This window comes from Centrocercus urophasianus, unplaced genomic scaffold (genome assembly GCF_019232065.1).
Source record: "Centrocercus urophasianus isolate 14NV4802_14NV808 unplaced genomic scaffold, USGS_Curo_1.0 seq_13, whole genome shotgun sequence".
Classification (NCBI taxonomy): domain Eukaryota; kingdom Metazoa; phylum Chordata; class Aves; order Galliformes; family Phasianidae; genus Centrocercus; species Centrocercus urophasianus.
The window spans coordinates 28,811,317-28,833,061 of NW_024884475.1; the positions used below are offsets into that span (position 1 = coordinate 28,811,317).

At 36.3% G+C, this 21,745-nt stretch overlaps 1 long non-coding RNA gene across 2 annotated transcripts in view; it reads right to left on the reverse strand.

The window, feature by feature from the left end:
- The window catches only part of LOC122156670, a 38,889-nt gene extending 21,084 nt beyond the window's left edge, over nucleotides 1-17,805 (reverse strand). Inside the window, exons 1-5 of one of the 2 annotated variants that reach the window (XR_006167599.1) lie at nucleotides 17,220-17,805; nucleotides 6,140-7,392; nucleotides 5,527-5,601; nucleotides 2,113-4,855; nucleotides 964-1,252 (exon numbers count right to left, since the gene is read on the reverse strand). This is a non-coding gene — a long non-coding RNA (uncharacterized LOC122156670). Of the gene's footprint in view, nucleotides 1-963; nucleotides 1,253-2,112; nucleotides 4,856-5,526; nucleotides 5,602-6,139; nucleotides 15,137-17,219 lie in introns of those variants that run through there. The other variant, XR_006167598.1, reaches the window with a different exon arrangement.
- Nucleotides 17,806-21,745: the final 3,940 nt, after the last annotated feature.

Here is a 21,745-nt window from a genome sequence, read left to right on the forward strand (position 1 = left end):
GCAGTATCAGAAAATTAAACTCTGTATTTCCCAAGAAGCTCAGAATGCAACTCTGTAGCTCTCATCTGTCTCATAGGAAGCAAAAGACCAGCTTCAGCAGCAAGTCTTCCTTCACTATCACAGCCATACAGGTCTGCACAGAGGAGTCCTAGGCTAAAAGACATCCCTGTAGCTGTCTTCAGTGCTTGAAGGAGTTCCTTCTCTGACTGTTTGCACTCTCCCTAGAAACTGATCCTTTCAACAACTAAGCAACAAGTAGCTGTAGCATGAACTGTAAAGATGAAATGGGATCTTACCAAAAAGAAAGGAATACATAACACTTCTTGTACTTGATTCCAGGTCTAGTAGGCATTAAATAAATATTCTTAAATCACTCTTCTCTCCTTACATCATGTATTAATTTTCTGCAAACATGTGTATAAACATACATGACCTAAATGATGTCCTTCTTTGTCTAAATGTAGAAGTGAATTACTGCTAATAAAATGTACCTCAGATTAAATTATGCAAACTGTTACCATATGTACATATATATATATGTGTATGTATATCATGCATATAGATATCTATTTTAAAACAGACTGCAGTGAATAAATTTTGCTTGATACAGACCTATGGTTTGGCAAGTACTGATGTCGTGCTGTTCTCAAGCAAGCCGGTATGAGAAGTATTTCTAAGGATAAAATAGATTCCTTGCAGTCCAAAGGACGACAGTGTTAAAGGTAAAATTTGCGTGTAATTCATCCTCATTTTGGTTACCTACCTCCATCTAGTGACCAGAAATGGTATACCTATTAACTCTACAATAATCCATGATTCAATTGTTTGCACGGACAAAGATAAGATAACTCAGAACCCTGCTCAAAAGGTGAAGAATAACAAGGAAACCTATTCCTTTCCACACAAACGGAACAGACAGTCTCCAGCTCTCTCCAAGAAATCAAAGTGTTGCTAATTTCTTACCAGGAGTACTGCCTTTCCACCATTAATTTCCTTCCTTTGAACCTTCTTGCACATTCTAGGGTTGCTTGGCTCTGATCATCGGAGCTGCTGGTTTTGTTTCTCCGAAGTGCTGTGGTTTAAGTTGACAGGTAGTTTAGCTCTATGTGGTTGTTGGCTCAGTCCCCCACTCCCAGCATCTTTGATCTATTCCTCACTGGCAAGATTGCAGGGAAAACTGTATGTTCTTGGCTCTGTACAGCTCTGCTCAGCAACAGCTACAAATGCTGGTGTTTCCTTCACTGTTTTTCTCCTAAAACCAAAACACAGTATCTACTCAGACATGCTGAAGAAAGTCAATTCTGTTCCAGCTGAAATTAAGACACACATTATAGACACCTAAAGCTCCACATTATACAGTCTCAGTTATACAATTACATCCATCTAAAGAAAAAAAAAAATTAAAAATAAAACTGAGGGAGAATGAAGAATAGAGGTTTAATTATCCTGATTGATTGATATCCACTTCACAAGTGTACCACTGCAATTTTATTTTATGGCATTTACCCACAGATATAGCCCTCAGACAAGCAAAGCAGAAATACATGGTTATTAGTCTGAGAAAGCAAAGAACCACCCCACTGCTAGATTTAATTTGATTCAGCATCAAATGTACCTGTAATACCTTGATGAGCATTTGATCTCAGTCTTGTGAATAGAGCTTATCAGACTCCATTGTGTCTTTTCCAGTATCCAGATTAAAAAAATTCTTCAATACAGGTAACACAGGTTATTATGTAAATAGCTAGTGCTACTAAATTTCAACTGTTGTCACTGTTGAAATAGGCCTTAACAACTGCAGTTTTCCCCACAAATACCAAGTGGATTGCTTTCCCTAGAGAACAGCTTGGCAAAGGTATACTTTGTCTCTTCAGAAATTGAAGATGTTTGGCTCAGCACTTTCTCCCTTCAAGTATAGGCCAGTCTGCCCCATTTTCATTAGCGGGTTGGGTCTTCGCCTCTTTGCCATGGCAAAGAACAGGCTGGTGGCACAGTGACCTTCCAATTAAGCAGTGATTGCCACCAGCCCATACAGCTGAAATGGAACTGAGGAGTGGGACTGTTTCTGGATGAGAAAGTGTTGCTCCAGAGATCTGAAGACCATCTACTCACCACAGTTTTCTAAATTTTGAGGTATACAGATGTGCCCTTACGTTCATGCCAAGTGCAGCACTGATCAGTTCTCAGACCGCTTTGGATTGCATTCCTGGAAATAAACAGACCAGAACAACAGCAAAGTTTTGTCATACATATACTCTGTATACTGAGGAGTCCTGAGCAAGCAGAAATATAGGAGTGACACTGCTCTTGAACACGTGGATCTGCACATGGCTTTTTATCTCCTGTGGAACTGTGGCAGTCCTTGCCCTGGGTTAGAAAGAAAGGTCAATTGCCAAGTTTGTAAAACTGCAAAATGACTGCCAGCGACCCTGGGGAGATTCTGCACATGAAGGACAAGCAGGGCTGAGCAAGCAGGACAAGAAAACAGAAAACCCTTCCATCTCAAGGCAAACACTCCAGGAGAGACTTGTGGAGACTCACCCCTCCAGCAGGGAGGAAATTTTAGGATGTTCACTGTGGAATTATTGGCAGATTTTTATTCCACGGAAGTGCAGAATGAAATGGAAGGGAGGAAGAATGTGATGGCATCACGGAAACCTAAATACATATATTTTAAACCAGACAATTATTCATTTGTAAGAGTGATGTTTCTTCCAATTCCCTTAATGAAAATATTTTTATTACAATGGGTCGCTTTGGAGTTGTTTGTTTGTTTGTTTGTTTGTTTTAACAGAAGAAAGGTATCTGGCTTGACCATGTGTGTTTCCAAGCGAATCTAAAATTGTGATGGGAGCTTTCTGTTATTTACACATTTAATTATGTACTGGCAATAACATGTACACAGAAAAATTTGAATCCACAGTATACAGTAGATGTGTATTTGACCCTCAATAATGCTGAAAGATGTGCAAAAATTCTGGACAATCCAGAATTCCCTTGGCAAAATGTGCTCAGCCTGAATAGCCTTTCTTTTGACAAAGATATGAAATAAAACTGCATCCATAAATTGGTTCTCAATCCTCCTGCTCCAAGAGCATGGTTTGATGCAACTTTGTTCAGCTCATGGATGACCATACCCCCTCTTTTGAGAGATGAGCCTGTGTGTATCTAGGAAACATGCAGATACAGACAACTTAAGGATGAAAAAATGATAGACCAAAAGAAAAAGGCTGTGTGAAGAACTTATTCCAAATTTTGAAGATCTGAACCACTGCACCTGGCAGAAGCTTGGGTGAGTGAGCAGTGCTTCCCTGATTAGCACAACATGCTATAAAAGCCACAGATGTGCTGGGGGCTTCCTGGTGAATACACAACAAATCAGTAAGTGCATAGAAACAAGCAAGCATAGAACTGCATAATTTTACTCTACAGGTCAATCTGTGAACACATCTGCGAATAAATGGAAACTGTTTACAATGGTATAGCAAAGTGATTACTGTAATCAGTACCATGAATTTTTACCACTGAAACAAATTTCCATTTAGTTTTTATACATTCTACTTCCTAATCTTTATTTTGAATTTTTTTCAATAAAGACATTTTAAATTTTACCTATGATTGATTTTATCTACAGCAATTTAACTCTGGGTAGTGAGCCCCCAGGACAAAATTGAATTGTGAGTTGCTTATCAGTGAGAGGACTAATATTTGACTATATGTAGCTATTAACTTAAGTAAATTATGGGATTAATAAGTACAGAAATTGTGCCCTTGTGGGATTTATCTATTCCCCATTCCACAGCATATGACTTGAAAATATTTTGATTTCAATCCTTCTCAAAGCTGTGCTTGGCTTTTGTTTTTCTAAAGTCATCAGAGCTGATGAAATGGTTTTTATGATACAGAGTGTACCACTGGAAGCATTTTAATGCTGGTAAGAGAAACTACCATGCTTTTCCCTAATCCGTATGTAGCATTGCATAATTTATTTTTCAAGGTATTCTGATAAAATTTCTGAGTTCACTTCAGATGAAACAAGAATAGCAAACAAATACCATAAATATCTACTTTTCCACAGGGAGCCTGAAGGTTGCATTAGGGGTTGTAAGAGAGACAGTGAAGAAAGAAAATAGTCTGTGGTTTAAAATGAACCAAGAGCAGTCACGGAGCAATATGTGGCACAAAAATATGTCAAAAGGGGGACAGAAGAAGAAATGCCAACAGAAGCACTTTTATACTAAATGTCCCCTTAGCACAGAGAAAAAAAGCAAAGACTGAACTTGACAAGGCTGAAAATAAATTTGACAACCCCAGACAAGAAGTGCAAAATGACCTCAGCTACACTGATTTGAGTAAGCAGTGGTAGAGATACAGCCAGAGTGAAAAAAACGTGGGTTCTTTCAAGAATAAAAATTTCTGAGGACCATAGAAACAGTGATGTTTATAATGAAAGAGCTTTGAATGGGTCTATAATCCATACAGAATCTTCTTACAACGGGACTTGCAGCAATTTTATTGGGCAGGTTTCTTAAATAGCACCATGTGCTGTGTTTTTAAACCACAGAAACACTGAAGTTTCTTCTCTGCATGTATCCCTGCCACACTGTTAATAAATCCATTGAGAAGCCCCTTTGGATCTTGGAGACTTTTAGAGACAAAGGGCTTCCTGTTTCTCAGGTTGTCAGCAAATAGATCAGCTTCAAGGTGTCTGGGTGCTCCACCCTCTGGAGGTTACTGGACTTGAAAAAGATTTGAAATCACGACTTCTGTTTAACTTCCATATAACAAGAAATCTTAAGTGGTTTTAATGGTGGAGAAATTTTTGGCTCACCATTTTAATTTAATCATAAGAAATCTGCAAAAAAGAAAGAGTCATTGATATCATTAGGTTTGTCCAATTTTCTGCCATAGTAGTGAGACCTCACATTTAATCATTCATTACACTCAGCCTATTCAGAGTCTGTGGAAGCTGTGCCATTGCAATTAAGTTTTTTCCTCAAGTGACTTGCATTACTAAAAATGCATAAAAGAAAAAAATCAATTAATATTCCATCTTGCATGTGGTACTTGTTCTTTAGGGAAAAAAGAAAGACTGCAGATGTTGCAAACTTTGCAAGTATTTCGAACTTAATGAGAATTTAGAAGCATTTCAAAAGTAATTCTGTCTTTTCTTTGATAAAAACCCATGAGAATTTGCTTTGGGTCCCTATGAAAAGGAAACCTGAAGTACTTTTCAGCAATAGCTGAAGTATTAGAAATCCTGTAGACTGCCTTCTATAGCAGCTTTACATTATTTATATGTATCAAATATTCCATCAGTTGGAGGTTTTGGCCATGATGTCATTCATTCAGTTCTGAATGAGAACTAGTTTCAATGTGTTTCCCATTAAGAAAGCTGGTTTAGGTGATTTAAATAAATTTTCAGTTTTATTCTACTTTATAATTACGCAACTATACATTGATCAGAATTGAAATGGGAGTGCCCAGCTCTTAGATTTTTGATTATGAACATTTTAAAAACCATACCTTGCAGATGACTGGCATAAAATAATGCCTTCGGATGTCCTGGGCAATCTTCTCCATGGCCCTAACAGACTGTTTCTACCAAAAAAAAGCAACAAAAACTCAACGCTCCATCAAGTCTCATTTTTCTTTTTGGAGAATGAAGAGGAAAGAAAAAGCATTAGATAGGAGGGGAGAAGGAGGAGAAATCTACACAACTTCAGCTCTGTGCCTGGAACATCAAATCATGAAAGATGTTCTTTGCATAACATCCTGATTTCGAGAGGAAAAGTAGTATCCATGGTAAAAGTTAAAAACAGACTGTTATGTGTATGGCTGTCTGCAAAGTTCCTATAAGACATACTGCATTTTGCTGCTGCTAATAACAAATCTGTATTTTCTACTAAAAATAAAAATGGTGTTCTGCTGTTCTGGCAAACTCTTGAGCTTCTTAGAACACAGGCTGGGGAGTTTATTGGGTGGGTAGGTTGCTATGATACTAAAAAGAAAATATCTGTCTTTCTTAGTTCTAAGAGCTTTGTCCAAAACTCTATTTACTATACATTTTGCATACTGATAAACATACTTGTAAATTAGATATTCTTGTAATTTTTTCAATGTTTCTTTTTATTTGTACCTTTTGGACCCCAAATTTCCAAGACATCTCTCTTCAACCTCACAGATTAGAGTGTCAGTACTGCTCATTTTCAACTTCTGCAGAGATCTCCATTGCTGTTAACATATTGGAAATCGCATCTGCTGTGAAGAGGGACTTGCTGGCAGATCAAAAGGCAGAAGAAATTTGCAAGTAAGGATTACTCCAGTTGTAACAATCTCCTATCCTGCTGCCATTCCCACTCTCCGGTGTTTCTGTTAGAAAACTGAGAGCAAAATACACCCATCTTTAGTAATTTCTCAAAACAAATAGCTGTTTCATAATGACATTTGAACATAAAAATTGAATGCTGCAACCAGTGGAATGGGAGTGGCAGTACAATGGAACATCCAATCTGTCTGCGACATACATTCCCGATGTGGGGGCCAAGTTTTATGTGTCAAGAACTACATTACTGTCTGATACACATTTTCATTTAAGAGAAAAAAATAGAATCTTTTACTTGTATTCCATAAACTAAGTTTTCTAAACGTATAACATGATTTGACCTTGATTTGTTTTAAGGTCCTCTCTCAGATTGGTTATTTATTGGATGTTTCTGTCTTGCAAGAAATGATATTTCTTTTTAAAAGACAATGACTCGCTATAACTAATTACTGTTATCTAATACAAGCCGTCATTCTTCAGGGCATGAGTCAACCAAATCACTTTGTAAAGGAATAAATGTTCCCTATTGAGTTTATATTTCCTTCTAAAAAATTCAGATGTTGTTCTTTGTTTGAGATAGTGCAGCAAATGGACACGTCCCGTGTGAAAAAAACCTGTCTGCTAAACAAATGTGACTTAAGAGAATCTCAAAATTAATATGTGTGCTTTATACCAATCTCTCTTTAGCTTACATGATACAATTAATTTCAAAATGCAATTAACTAGACTATTTATTTGCTTAAATAGTGTGTTTTTGACCATTAAACGATGAAGAACAAGGTCACCTGATTTATCTTCTTTATACCATCCATACTGCAGTAACAATTCAGATTGAGAGCTGAAAATCAAAATTGCATAGTTATTTTTATCTGCAATGTTAATGAAACGAGTGAAAAATTGTGTCTTGTTGCCCATGTTAATTCTGTTGTCTGTGATATTTCTTCAAAGAGGTACTACACCTCAGCTGTTTCTTCCCTCTGGGCCACTTGTACCTAAATCAATCCTCTCTTTGATCTGTTTCAGAGGAGATATGGAACACTCCACGTAGTTAATCGTATATGCATTTCCTGGATAAAATAGAAGAAAACATTAAATAACTTTACACATGAACATTAACAAAAATGCACAAGTTTTTGTTTATATATACTACGCAAGTAGCATGCCTCAAAACACATGTTGCATGAAAATACGCAGAAACTTAGGAACATTTCATAAGAAAAAGAATTTGCTAATTCTTGAAAGTCAAACACAACATTGAAAATTTTAGATTACGACTACCATTCTATCCACAACAAAAGATCCTCCTCTGGCAAAATATGGAAGGCGAAACACTATGAAAATGTGGAGACAAAATGGAAAATTGAGCTCTAATGACAAAACTGATAGCCTAAGAACATTTTTCAGTTACATGTAGAAGGAATGCACCTGTCTTCTCCTCTACTGTGATAAAACAGAAATTAGGATCCATGCTAGTCTTATGTGAGATAGTTAACATATACACAGATCTTACACATGCACATAACCTGCTTTTCATAGTTTTCCACTGAGGGAACTGAACTAATGAAAAGATCCATTTGGTAGTGGATATTTCCAACTAAAATACAGGATTTGTCTTTCAAAAGACAAATCAAAAATTTGTCATTGGCACTCCTCCTTGTCAGGGTCTTGTTTGTTTAATAAACCTCTGACACGATCAGAATAAGACATTTACATCAAAGTTACTCCTCAGTGAGTCATTCTGCCAGTGACTTTTTATTTCAGCCTCTCTAGAATAACCCATCCCTATGTTGCAGAAATGAAAACCAGGAATTATCTGCATTTCTTCTTATTATGTTGTTAACTTTCACTGAATGGAGGTCTCAATCAGTGATTACAGTCCTCTTTTTACTGGGCATTTACCCAGTGTAATATTCTAACACTTAATCTTTCTCATCTCTCTCAAGATAAACTATACTTTTTTTTTGTTACAACGCTCTTTGCTATTCAGTTGCTTTTACAGCATTTAATGCAGTAACTTGGGAAAAACAAACATGAAAGTGCTATCAAAGACTGAAGTGTCTACATCCATTCAGGAATTACAGTGAGCATATTCTGTTGTCATTCCTTGCCTTGCAAGACATCACCTCACTTATTCAATCACCAGGATTAAAGGCTATTAAATCATCATCTTAATTCCTTTTCATTATCTATATCTTATGGCATAAAACTATTATTCTGAACATGAGATACAATTCCCTCTTTGTTGCCAGAGCCATGCAATCACGTATATACAATGTTCTTCAAGCTGTGCTCATTTCTAATTCCCCAGAAACTCATAAAAACAGCTGTAGAATTAATAACTTATTCATATTACACAGAAAGGAAGGAAGAAAGGGAAGAAGGGAAGAAAATCTCCATCGATTACTTTCACTAAAGTGCTGGCTGTGAAGGTTTGAAGAAATGATTTTCTCTTGGGATCTTTTACAAACTATCCTTTTGCTTCCAGAGTAATCATTAATACACATGCACCCCTTTTCTTCTCTTTTCTCACAGACCCATACTTTTTTTCTCTTTTCTATTCTTTTTTTCACTCATCTCTTCTTTATCCTTTATCTATTTCTTTGTCTTCTGTTCTTTCAGAATAACTTTCACTGTTCAGATTCTACCTTAACTTTAACTTTGGGTGGCCCTATTGCTTTTTAATCAGGATACAGAGCATGAGCATCACAATTCCGCAAATCCTGCAGGGAACAGCCTGCACTGCAAGATGACTTGCACTGAATAAAATTGAGCTGCTGGAGAGGAGGGAAAAGAGAAAAGCAAAAATAACCCCTTTCTTTCATTCAGCATCAAATGCTTCTTTCTCACGTTCTAGTCTGAAGATTATCATTAAATATCTCATTATGTTCTTTGGTCTGGATGTAGCAAGCATTTAGATACCAGCTTAATCTTAAGCATACAGTTATTCGGAGTGTTTTACCTAAATGGATTCGCTGCTGTCCTGCTCTTGCATAAATATTCTTAATCAGTTGAGGTGAATTACAAGTTTAGTACAGGTACTGAAAGAGATTCTATGTACTTAACTTTCTGAGAATAGACTTTTCTTATCATAGTTTGGAAAATTACAAAAATAAAACTGCCTATTAATTATTAAAGTTTAATTACATTTGCTAGGGGATTTTTAATCATTCAAGTCAACAACTCGTATGTTAAAAGCTGAACGTATTTTGAAGATTTCATCTTCTGATAGTATAAGTTAGCACTAAGCCAAAGTATTTCCTGGCTTTTCTTTTTTTTTTTTTTTAAATTATAAAGCATTCATAGTTAAAACTGATCTAGAGAGCTGAAATTCATTGTCATTCCCTTTATGTATCATGCCTATAACTGTATAAACAGCATAAGGGTTCTTCATGGAGAGGGTTTCATACAGATCTTATATAGCAAAAAGAGTGTACCGTAAAATTGCCTACCATTTTTATCTCTTCCACGGGGACAGAAAAAGCCCTGCTAGAATATGATGTATTTTGCCAGCTCTTGTCAGAGCTGAATTATATATCAAACATGCTCTGACAGCAAAATGTCGCTCTTGCTTTCCTCCATAATATATAGCAAGTAGCACTATGGCCACCTACAGAACAAGCCAAGAAGCTTCTTTCTTTCTGGGAGAGTCAAATAAAGCTGGTTTTACATCCTGGATAAAACTAGAAATATTCAAAACCTCTTTCCCTAAATTCCTCCTCTCTTTATATTCATTACTTCTGTGAACTTCATTCATTAGGACTGGAAACTTGTAAGCAAGCCACTAGGAGTAAATATAACATATGCTCCAAGTATGGTATTATCATCTATTCAAACTCTGTGATTAGAATATAAAAGTGTAGCAGGTCTGGCCACAGGCAAGAGCCTCAATGAGGTTTTCTAACTTCTGCTTGAAACACTCTTGTTTGTTATGAGGTAGTATATGCTTGAGATGACAAAGTGAGGCAGCCCTTCTCCAATGCTTTCTAATGACATGAGAGAACTTCCAAGGCATTCAAGTCTCTGTTCTTCCCTGTTCTCTGAACAGAACCCCAGGATCTCACACTTTTGTTTCCAACTTTCTTTTTTCATGTTTTCTAAATGTGACTAGCATAAAAATGTAACATAATTACCAAAGAGACTTGTTGAATTTTCACTAGATATTGACCTGAATATTGTTTTAGGTTTGGATCATCTGCCAATGGATAAAACCAGTTATTCACACAGTTTTACTGTGTTTGTTGTCACAATAATGCATGACTAACTTCCTAAAAATAGAAAACATGCATTCCTCCCTCTGTTCCAAGGATCTGACATAACCCCCACATTTCATGAGAAATGCATAGAAATGCATACTTTGATTCCTGACTGGCTTCCAGCATTCCTCAAGAAAATAAAATACATCTGTTTTATATAATGACTAAGTACTATAAGCATCAAAGAGTTTCAGCCCACTGGAGCAACCAAAGTAACAGATGCCTACCAGAAGAACAGTCTTCAAGCAGCAATCATACCATTGCTGACCTCTCAGATCTCAATTCTGCACTTACATGACTTAAAATGTACCCAGGCCCCCTCCACCATTGCCGCTTTTTTGTCTGCCTCTGTCTTTTTGTTTCCATCTCAGCAGTATCCTCTGACACTGCTCACTACACAGTCCTAGTCACAACAGCACAGTCCTAGGGGTAGCACAGAAATGGTTCTACACAGCCAAGCAGGACCTCAAGCCAGAGCCTCACAGCTGGACCTCCAAAAGCACTTACTGACACTTTTAAGGCAAGTATAGGAGAAAAAAAAATCTAACTAAATTGCACCAATTGGAAGAAAAACTGTCTCTTGTATCCATAGCAATTTCTCCCACCTCTACTAACCACCCCTCTCTCTCACAAACCTGAATTTCTCATCAGTATCCCCTAAACTGTGTAAGTTTAACACAGCATGGTTAGAACCAGGGCATTTGGTCCTATTTAACTGGTATTTGTTGTCTCTGCTTTAGATTTGAAAAGAGCTATATCTGAAAATCTGTCTGAAGTTTTCAGGTACAGCTGTCTTTCTAACAATGGCTGTTAGATGATCTTACAAATCTTGACTTTTTTACAATAGCCAGTCCCTGTATACGATGCATAAAGAGAAGGTGAATACAGAAACTAAAATTTCCTTTGTTTCTCATAGCAGAGAAAAGAAACTTCTGGTCTCATCTCCCTTACTCTGGATGCTTTGTACTGACAAGCTACAATAAGCAAAAGAACATTTCTCCCATGTCGTGTTTGGATTTTCCTCACAGAAATAGGACACACTATTTTGAACAATTCATCACTAGCAATAAATGGATTCTGTTTCCTGTTTCCAGAAGAGTGCTCTGATCACAATGTTGTTTCATAGAATCACAGAATCGCTGAGGTTGAAAGGGACCTCTTCCCAGTGAAGAACTGTAAAAAGATATTCCTGTCGTATTTCCAAGAAGCTATTTCCTGATAAGGGCAACCAAGAGGGACTAACTGAGGTGTTTAGATAAGTAATATTGAGCTGAATCAGTTTCAGCCAAAGAAATAAAATCCTACTGAATTTGAGACTGTAGAACTAAGGCCTGAATTGTCAGGTTCATTTGTATAAATCTTAAGCTTAAGTACAATCAAAAAACTATCTGTTAAGAACACAGGATGTGTCCCACCACGACTGTAATCTACAGTTAACCATTTTCACAGCCCAGTATTTAGTGTTACCTAAATGTGAATCTGAACATAAAAATTAATCAAATTGCAAATTGAGGAAAAGAATGGTTTATTTTAAAACTAAACTCATTATTTCTGTTATTTCTTGCTTTGAATTGAGATACAAAAAAATCTTTTGCCCTATTTTTAGCTTGCCATTCTGCAGGATTATAGAAAAAACACCGCGTTAAGTGTAAGCCTTGAAAGTCATGCTTATCCAAGTGTAATTTTTCTACCCTAAGTTCTAATAATCAAGGACTTTCTATATCTCCAAAAATGTGCTCAGGAGATGAGGTGCTTTCAAGCCAAAAAAACTCCAGAATCTACACATCAAAGAAATCAAGACGGACTGGGGAAAAAAAGCTGTTTTTTCTTATGCTTTATTTGTATTATTGCCAATTAAGATTTGATTAAGGTGGTTACTTTAAGTGTGTAATTGTCTTTTTCTTCCACTAGCAAACAAGGAAACCTAGTAACTCAAGAAGCAATATACAGTGGAGTGAAGTGGAAATGCAGTCTGTCTTCCCTGTGTGTATATGTAGAGGGAAGAACATGACTACTCCTTTCTAGGTGAACATGTGTACTTCAGATACGATCTCCCACTCAGCAAATAAAATGTGAATTCAAGAGTGGAAGGATTGCTTTCTATACTGTGTAGCTGGGGAAGATTTAGAGAGGCTAACTGCACAACCTATAGCTTCCACTGATTTGTAGGGGAAACAGGTAACTAAGTAGTGAGAATTCAGTTATTTCACTAAGAACTGTGATCTGGGCTCCTGTGCCATGCGATAACATTTTGAAAACAAGCAGGGAGTTTGACTCATGGTTGGTAGATATAAATCCTCTGGATTCATGTAAAAGTAGAACACTTAAATGGACAATCTGAAAACCCCATACTCATACAGGGCATTTTTTTTCAATTGTTCTTATTTCTGCTGTTCACCCACAAGTCTCATGTGACAGAAAGGATGTAGCAGCTAATGCACATAGAAGATGTTGCTTGTTCTGAAAAAATCCATCTGAATTTTACATATCTTTTGGTACTTGGAAGTATATTTAAAGTTAAACCAAACACATTTTTTGGAATGACTTTGATTTATATGGCTAACACCCTATAGTTTTTGCATTACAATTCATCTGTATTACCACTGTGTCAACAATGGAGATGGAATGGTAATTCAATGTTTACTTAAGCACATAATTGCAAAACTTACTTTAGAGTTCTGTAAACCTACCCCCTTGTAAAATAGAGCTTATCTTCTGCAATCAGGTAATAGGCCACTGATATAAAAGTCAGTGATATAAAAGAATTTGTTTTTACGGAGCAATTTTCTATCTTATGGAGCAACTTTCATTTGCATTTCTCTGAATTCATCAAAATGGTTCTTGCACTTAAATGCATTGTAATGGCTAATGAAAGCTCTCTCAACTAAAAGAACATGCAGCACCCTCAGCCAACACAACCTCAACAAGAAAACAAACCTCGGCCTGAATAAATAATTATGCAAGCTCATATGCAGAGAAAGACAACCAAGTAAATCTTGTGCTTTGTATGCATGATCATGAAGTGCAATTTAGCACCACAAAGCACCAAATCTCTGAACAAGCTCCAAAGCAAAATAAAGAAGCAAACAAAAGAATCAAATACTTATAGTAGAACTGTGCTGAGTCCAGGCTAATTACTCTTACCATTCAGCAGAGATAACTTGCCCTGGGAAATCTATATACTTTGAAAAAGTATCAGAGTCAAATTGCAAAGCTCCTTATTGCACTTCCTTGAACTTTGACCATCCGTCAACCAAGTATAAATTGTACTGCTACTCTTTTTTCTATTTTTCTTCTAATACATAATCATATATACTGCCATACATTGCTGATGGACAGAACTGGGGCTTTGTGTTTCCACTCTTTTTAAAGTATTGTTCTTTCTCATATTTATGTAATAGTTGAAAGTCCAAAAGTCAGCAATACTTCATTTTCTTCTCTTGCTTGACTTATTAGATATTTTCATGCTTCAATTGCCTAAGAATATTAAGCTTTCTCAGTTTATCCCCTTTCCCTTTCTCATCATTATTTTTGCATAAGCTCCTTCATCAATCTTCCCTTGAGCCATAAATTTTAATTTGCCTGTGGTTTAAAATTGCAGTGAGATGGTCAGTTCTTCTAAATGCCCTGCTTAGCACGAGTATGACCTACGTATACATCTAACTCCTTCCCTTATGTCAGAAGTCTTCAAACCTCTCAGTTTATCCCAGATAATTATTTCCGCAGTTATAGATTAATTGGGTTGGAAGGGACCTTCAAGACCGTCTAGTGCCAACCCCGCTGCTATAGGCAGGAATACCTCCCACTAAATCAGGTTGCTTAAAGCCCCATCCAGCCTGGATCTAAATGCTCCACAGCCTTTTTTGGCAACCTGTTCCAGTGTTTCACCACCCTCACAGTAAAGAATTTCTTTCTAATATCTAGTCTAAATTTACCATCTTTCTATTTAAAGCCATTTCGCTTTGTCCTGTGGCTACATGCCCTTATAAAGTCCCTTCCCAGCTTCCCTGTGGGCCCCCTTCAGGTACTGGAAGGCTGCTATTAGGTTTCCTCAGAGTCTTCTCCCAACTCTTTCAGCCTGTCCTCATAAGGGAGGTGCTCCAGCCCTCTGACTATCTTCATGGCCCTCCTCTGGACCCACTCTATATGTATCTAATCTCTTACCTAAAGATTTTTGCTGCACTATTTACTTGTATACTCATATAATAGGGAAAAGTCTTCTTTACCTTTCTGCTATAAAAACCATTTATTATGACGCATAAGCAGTCACTGAGGAGAGGATGTCAGTCCTAAGAGTCTACGGGATGATAAATAAAACCATAGATGATTGAATTGTTATTTAATTTAATTATCTAGACTTGTGTTCTTAAAACTGCATAGTGTGCAGGAGAAGCTTATTAGACATCACTATGGCTTAGGACTAATGCTAATGAGATAAGAATAATATGTAATCAAAACTGAGACCTGACATGGGGAATCTTACTTACAATATAGATTCAACATCATCTGGGTAAATGTGCTTTCTGTGTTTTCTTTCATTAGAAGTCAGCTGTCAATAGCACCACTGTCTGCTCCTTCTGTCCTGTGTACCTCAGATACAAGAAGCCCAGCCCCATTGATGGAAAGGCAAGTACACAATGTGTTTCACCACTGAACAGAAGTAGTCAGTTCCAACAGATTACTTGACAAAAAGTGTAGAAATCCACATTCAGAAACTTTTTATGTCTATAACAACCATATTTTGATAGAAAATTCAGGGTTTTTGTTACCCTCTAAAGGGTTCACAGATATGACAGATATGTTCACTTGAGGCTAACAGATACAACCAGAAAAATAAACACCTGAGTAAAAAATTTGTCAAGGTGGATTAAAAACAAGGTTTGGATGACACTCTGGAAATGTCAAGTATTTCCTACTTTGAAAAGTGAACAGTCGGGTATTTTTTGGTTTTGTTTGTTTGTTTGCTTGTTTGTTTTAATAAGTGCAGAATGTTCTATTCCATCTAATTGCCCCAACCAGAAAGAAGATAGAGTAAAAAGTTTTAAAAAATCATTTTGGAATCAGAACTTTCCAATCTTTTTGTTTATAAGTACAGCTTTTGTACAAATCGATCTGCATTTTATCAAGAGAAATTAATGAATACTTTCCAAACTTTCAAAAATAATTAATTTAGTCAAAAAATATTTTTTCAAAATTTTGATTTGCCCATTGACCTTAAAAATTAAAACTTTAAAAACTTTAGCTCAAATGCTAAGAAAAAAACCTCCCTAACATATTTGTACTTTTAAAATATCCTTAGTGAACACAACATTATTCATTCTCCTTTTAAATGTTTACGTTCTAAAAATAAAGAACATTAAAAAAATCCACTTTGTTTCATATCTGTTTACTTTCTATGTTAAGAGGCAGAAAAACTGCAAAACACAACAGCAAAATCTCCTACAGTGCCATAACTAAAAGAATTACCAAGTACGTTAATTTTACTGATATCTCTCTGAGTACTTATTGCTTATTTAGAGATATTTTAAAATTTATTTCTTACATTGTTATAAATTTAACAAGTATTCCTTCAAAACAAAATTGGTCCACACTTTTGATAGCTAACAGCAGAATGCGTACTTTCTGCAAATTGACATAATCTTTTTTTACTGTCTACTATGCTTTGAAAAGCCTTTGATTCATGCAGAACATTTTATACACTAAACAATAACAAATTGGACAACAGAATTATCCCAATCAGTCAAAAATGCCTACTGACTGCACTTTAGAAAGATGCATAAGCAACACTCTTCAAAAAGGCAGATCTGTACTTTACAAAACTGATCTTATCATCTGAATGCAAGTCCATAAACCATTTCAGCATTGCAGTGTAGTAAACTGCTAGCAGTTGGTTTTAATATTTAAAGTCTACTGTACCTAATTTGCTTTTTACCTAATTTGCTAAAAAATAAATATACACACTAGATTTTTTCTGTGAAAGAATCCAACACATGCATGTGTAAAACCTATTATTTTAACCTCTGTGTTCATCTGTCACTTCCCTTTCATCTACAAAGAAATAATTCATTTCAGTGTTGAATCACTTACCATATGATGCTTTAGAAATTTTACTTGTTTCTTTTGCTCCTGCAATCCAGCTTAAGGAAAGAAATATAACTGTATCTCTATCTGAAACATCATTCTTACCTCACCAATACCATGTATCCAGTGGCTTTAAAATGTTTTACAGTGCTACAAGTAGAAATGAAAACTGCAACAGTGTTGTAGTTAATAAAAAGACCTTTGCTTATGCAGTATCCAAGTCTGGCCCATATCTTTATTTTTTAATCTATCAGAAAGAGGAGAACGTCTGGCCCAAGAATAAAGCTTAGTCCATTCATAACGGCAGTTTATTCTGTAGTACTACCAAAAGATTACATTCTTAAAAACATACTAAGTCCTTTTCATTAAATTCACAGGGTGTAATCTAGATTTTTGGTTGAATAAATCCAATGGCACTTGTTAGATGCTTAATAAAGCAACTTTTTGTATCAAAGCATATACCAATTAATGGGCTGCTTTGACAACATAAAATACTATTTACAACTGTAAATAGTAAAGCTGTTAAAAAAATTTATTGAAAAAATGTGTGTCTCACTTACCAGGCAGATATGAGTCATTCCACCATGGGTGTCCCTCATGCTCAGAAAACGCATTTAAGAGGCATGAGTTCTCTGTCCATAATCTTGTTTGCACTAACGGATTGTAGATGGTCATCACAATGTTGTAAGTGTGCCTCTGAAATACTGCAACTGGGGGGTCTCTCTATCAATCAGAGCACAGAAATAGCAACTGAAAACGTTGCTGTAATTTCCTAATGATCTAATAGTATTCTTACTGTTTACGTTGGAGACTTCCCCATAGCCAGACCAGACCAAAGTGCAGAGGGTCTTCACAAGTGGTAGTCTTGAAACAAAGTGATGTGTTCCAAATAAGCTGCTATTTCAAGTCCCAGTATTTATTGTAAGATTACCCTACCCATCTCTTTTCCGAGTGTTTCTCCCAGGATTAATTAATTTGCATCAGATGGTCTGGATTACACCGATACAGAAAAATCTCTTATGGAATGGAAAAGAAACAGCAAGTCCTGGCATACCCTCTGTGGCCTGTATGCTGAGACTGTTCTTGGTTTTGGAGTATTTCACTAGTGCACATTGACCTTTGAGAAACCAGTGTCAATGACATAAATTCAGAAAAATCTGACCTGAACTTCTTGCAGTCCCTTTTATCTATAAACTGGATTAAAAAAAAGATTTAAGTTCTGCTGGAACATTTGACTTATATTTTTTAGTTCAGTAGATTTATCCTTCATCTTGTGTGAAGGTTTACATAGTACAGTCAGTCCCACACATGTGACAGCTATGAGTCAGATTGCTGGAAATAATGAAAAAAAGCTTTAATATCAGGAGGATTTTTGTTCAGAAAAAAACTGCTTACAAATACTAATGGTAGCCTGTACCCTGTAGGATGGCCATGGGTCATGTTTTTCAGCTTTTTTTCCTGCAACCACAAGAGACAGAAATGTACTTTTTATGTATAAAGGTGACCTTCCCCTCCAGTCCTACGAATCTAGCAGATGCAGCTTTAGAAGCAATACCAAACATAGAAAATCCTGTACAAAACTAAAAGACAATCAATATGAACCAAGTATGAAATCTGTGTGTCAATATCAACTGTATTTTTGAGGATGCTATCAGTTATTTATGTTACTGACATTTTTTCATTAGGTAGTACCTGAAAGCCAACTGAGATGAGTTTCTATTGTATTATGCAGAGTAATATAATATAAGAGCTCAGAAACAGTAGAATGAGTTGCAAAAGCACTACATTTTTTGCTTTCAATAAATGGCTGACAATTCTCCAAAAAGAAGCTGTGCTACCACTTTGGGATAGTTTGCTACTTTTTCCTTGTATGCCTCTGTAACCTAAGGTGAGCTTCCATTTACTTAATGTCACATTGAAAACCTTGTTAAGGGCAAAAGGGAACACATCAAAAACATTCAAAATTTACTGCTAACATAGCTAACGTTTTAATAGATTAAAAATCCAAATTGTCTAATTCATAGAAAATAGTAATATTATAGGAATAAAATACTCCTTACACAGTACTATCTCACTCTCCAAGCAATTGTCAGGCTTAGCCATTGCCCTCTGCCCTGCTGTTAGTCCAAGCTGCAGCCAGGTTGCAGGGTGGCAACTACCAAGTGCACTGCCAGGGACAGAGCAGAACTTTTTCATAGTGATACCAAAGGTCACACTTAACAAGCTAGCACAAGTTATTCACACCTTTATGTTAGTCATTTTTCTGCCTATTTTACCTTCTCAGCATTTTTCTTCATTATTTTAGCTTTATTATGATTTTGATTGGATTTGAGATTTCTAAACAAAAACAACTGCAGAAAAGTTAAAAAAAAAAGTTCCTAGTATGAATTTCTGGTACTTGCAGAAGAATGGAATGACTGAACCAGCTAAAGAACGAGTAAGGATAAACAAACAGAAAGTCTGATGATGATATTTCGAGATTGAAAAATCGTTCATACTACAAACCCTGATTTTGTATTGCTGATGTTGATCAAACCAGCAGATAGAAGACTGTCCAGTCTATCCTGTGTGCACAAGACAGGACCGCTTATATCATGCTGCAACCTAGCAGTAAACAGAGACAGAAGTTCCTTGACTGTATCCTCCCACTGCTTTAGTCTCTTGCTGTAAATGGAGGCCATTTTTCAATCCATAACTTTCTCTAAATCTTTGGTGCACATCTCTCTCCACCTGCTTGACTGCTGCAAGTTTTATGAAGACCAACACCTACCTGGAGATTATGGAGTTGTAGTAGGATAATAAGATATTACTTATCCTCTGCTCCACAAGAGCCCATAGTAGCTGGGACATCATTATGCACAGTCCACTTCGGTTGCATCCTGACCAAACATTGGAGAGAAACAACTCAGAATTTCACCCTGTCCAATCCTGAGCAATTTAAGCAGGAAGGAAATAGTCACACTTTATTAAAGTGTAGCCTAAGCTGGCTTCAAGGGTACCATGTGCAGGGCCATGTTCTTACAGCTCCTCAAGATGAATTCTCCTCCAGCTCCTTAACTCAGACCCAGACCACAGTACCCAAGTTGGTTTTAAGTCTCACCCTCAAGAGTGAGCCAAAGTGTTCGGGGCCTTTACAGGGACATTCAATGGTTGTGGTGCATGTTTATGTGAAATATCGTGGAGTTCTACAGGTAGGGATTTGTTCCCTCTGCTGTTGTCTTAACCTTACCTTTGTCACATGGAAAAGTGTAGCTAAACATACTTACCAGTGATGAACTCTCTGAAATCTACAAAAGAAGATGCTGATTTAATTATTTATGATTATTTCTCAGCTATGCACATAAGGTTAAACAATCTTTTCTCAGATCTATTGAACATACACTTTCTCAGATAAAAGTTATACTAAAACAAGTTCCTTTTTCACGATGACTATTGAATGCAAGGCAAATTAGAGCAAAAGTGCCATCTAGTGACTAATCTCTTGAAATTCGAGATATTTTAGTATTCAAGAAAGTATTTCTCCTTTTCCTGAAATATTAGCTGGTCATGCTGTGGGCATTAAAGAAATCAGAGGCTTGTTGAAAGCCATCCTAATATTTCTGTAGACATATAGAAAAACTTCACTGTAGAATATACATCCTTTTTCTTTATTCAATTTCTTTTTCATGTTTATAGCTATGTCAGTTGCTGCCATCACCTTATTTTGCCCATCTTAAAGTTTTGGGTTCCCTGAAATCCAAAGTTTTGGCATATGTGGGTTCATACAATATGTCCGGTATGCAGAATTTATCAACTGCTCACCAGACTTCTAAGGACAAGATAGTTCAGAAAAGTAGCTGCATTCAGTGACTGCCCACAGATTTATGTCTTCAAGGCACCTGTCAAAGCAGTCAGGTCCCAGAAAGTCCAGAAGAGAGGAACAGCCCTCAAGTTGACACATCTTTGCCTTTCTCCTTCTGTTTCTTCTCAACCCCCTCATAGTATTCCACTGTTCTCCTCTCTCCTATCCACATGATGCAAAATAGCTCTTTCACATCTCCACTGCACAACTTCACTAAAAAAAAAACCTCTTATAAAATTCAATAAACCTTGGCAACTATAACATATCTTTAAATAACTCTAATAAATCTATAGATATCTATAACACATTTTTCAATACAAAGACTGCAGGAAAAGCAATTAATTTACTGCTCCCAAAAATGCTTGCCTAGAAATATGTAAAAATTCACATCTGCTATTATTGGTACCTTTTATACAAGGTGGAAATTTATATTATTATGTTACAATGCAGATATTTCACAAATTATATGAGTTAATAATAATTTTCAAAAAGAAACCTTTATACATACTGGAAATCAGACTGGGAATAAGTATCCACATTTTAATTTTACAGTTCTTCTACTGGAAGGACTGTCAGTGTGAATGAATTTCATTCTATCCAGATCCTTCCTTGCTTTTCAAAGTCTGCAATGCAGCTTTCATCATGTCAGAATAATTCTTTTTTACAAAATAAATAAATCTTATACTAAAAAGCTTGTAACAAATGATTCCCTTCCCTCCCTCTCTAAAAGCATGAATTTTGTACATCTTTATACCATAAGAATTTTGGATTCCTCCAAGATCACCCAGTCCAACCATCCACCTACCATCAATATTTCTCTACTAAAGCATGCCCCTTAGTATCACATCTAAATGTCTCTTGAACGCCTTCAAGAATAAGACAATGTATTTCAGACTCAGTCATAAGGCAGAGCATCAGCTGTGAAAGAAAACACATTGCAACATCAATTTAATGGAAAACTGGTTTTGTTTAGTTTACAGTCTTATTAAAATGACTACTGAAGAGTCCACTGAAGCAACTCCACAGCCTCCTTTACTTTACAATGAACAAACTGCCCTCCAGAATATCGTTGTGTGTATGAAGTGTCTCCTCTGTGCCTGAACAAGACTGTAAATTTCTCAGAACAGGGACCTTATTTGAACAAAGCCTCGGGGCAGACTAATGCCAACATTCCTCCGAAAGATTTCTGCTGATCTGGTATAAGCGAGATGATGTGCTTCATTGATTTTCAGTAGAAATAAAGTA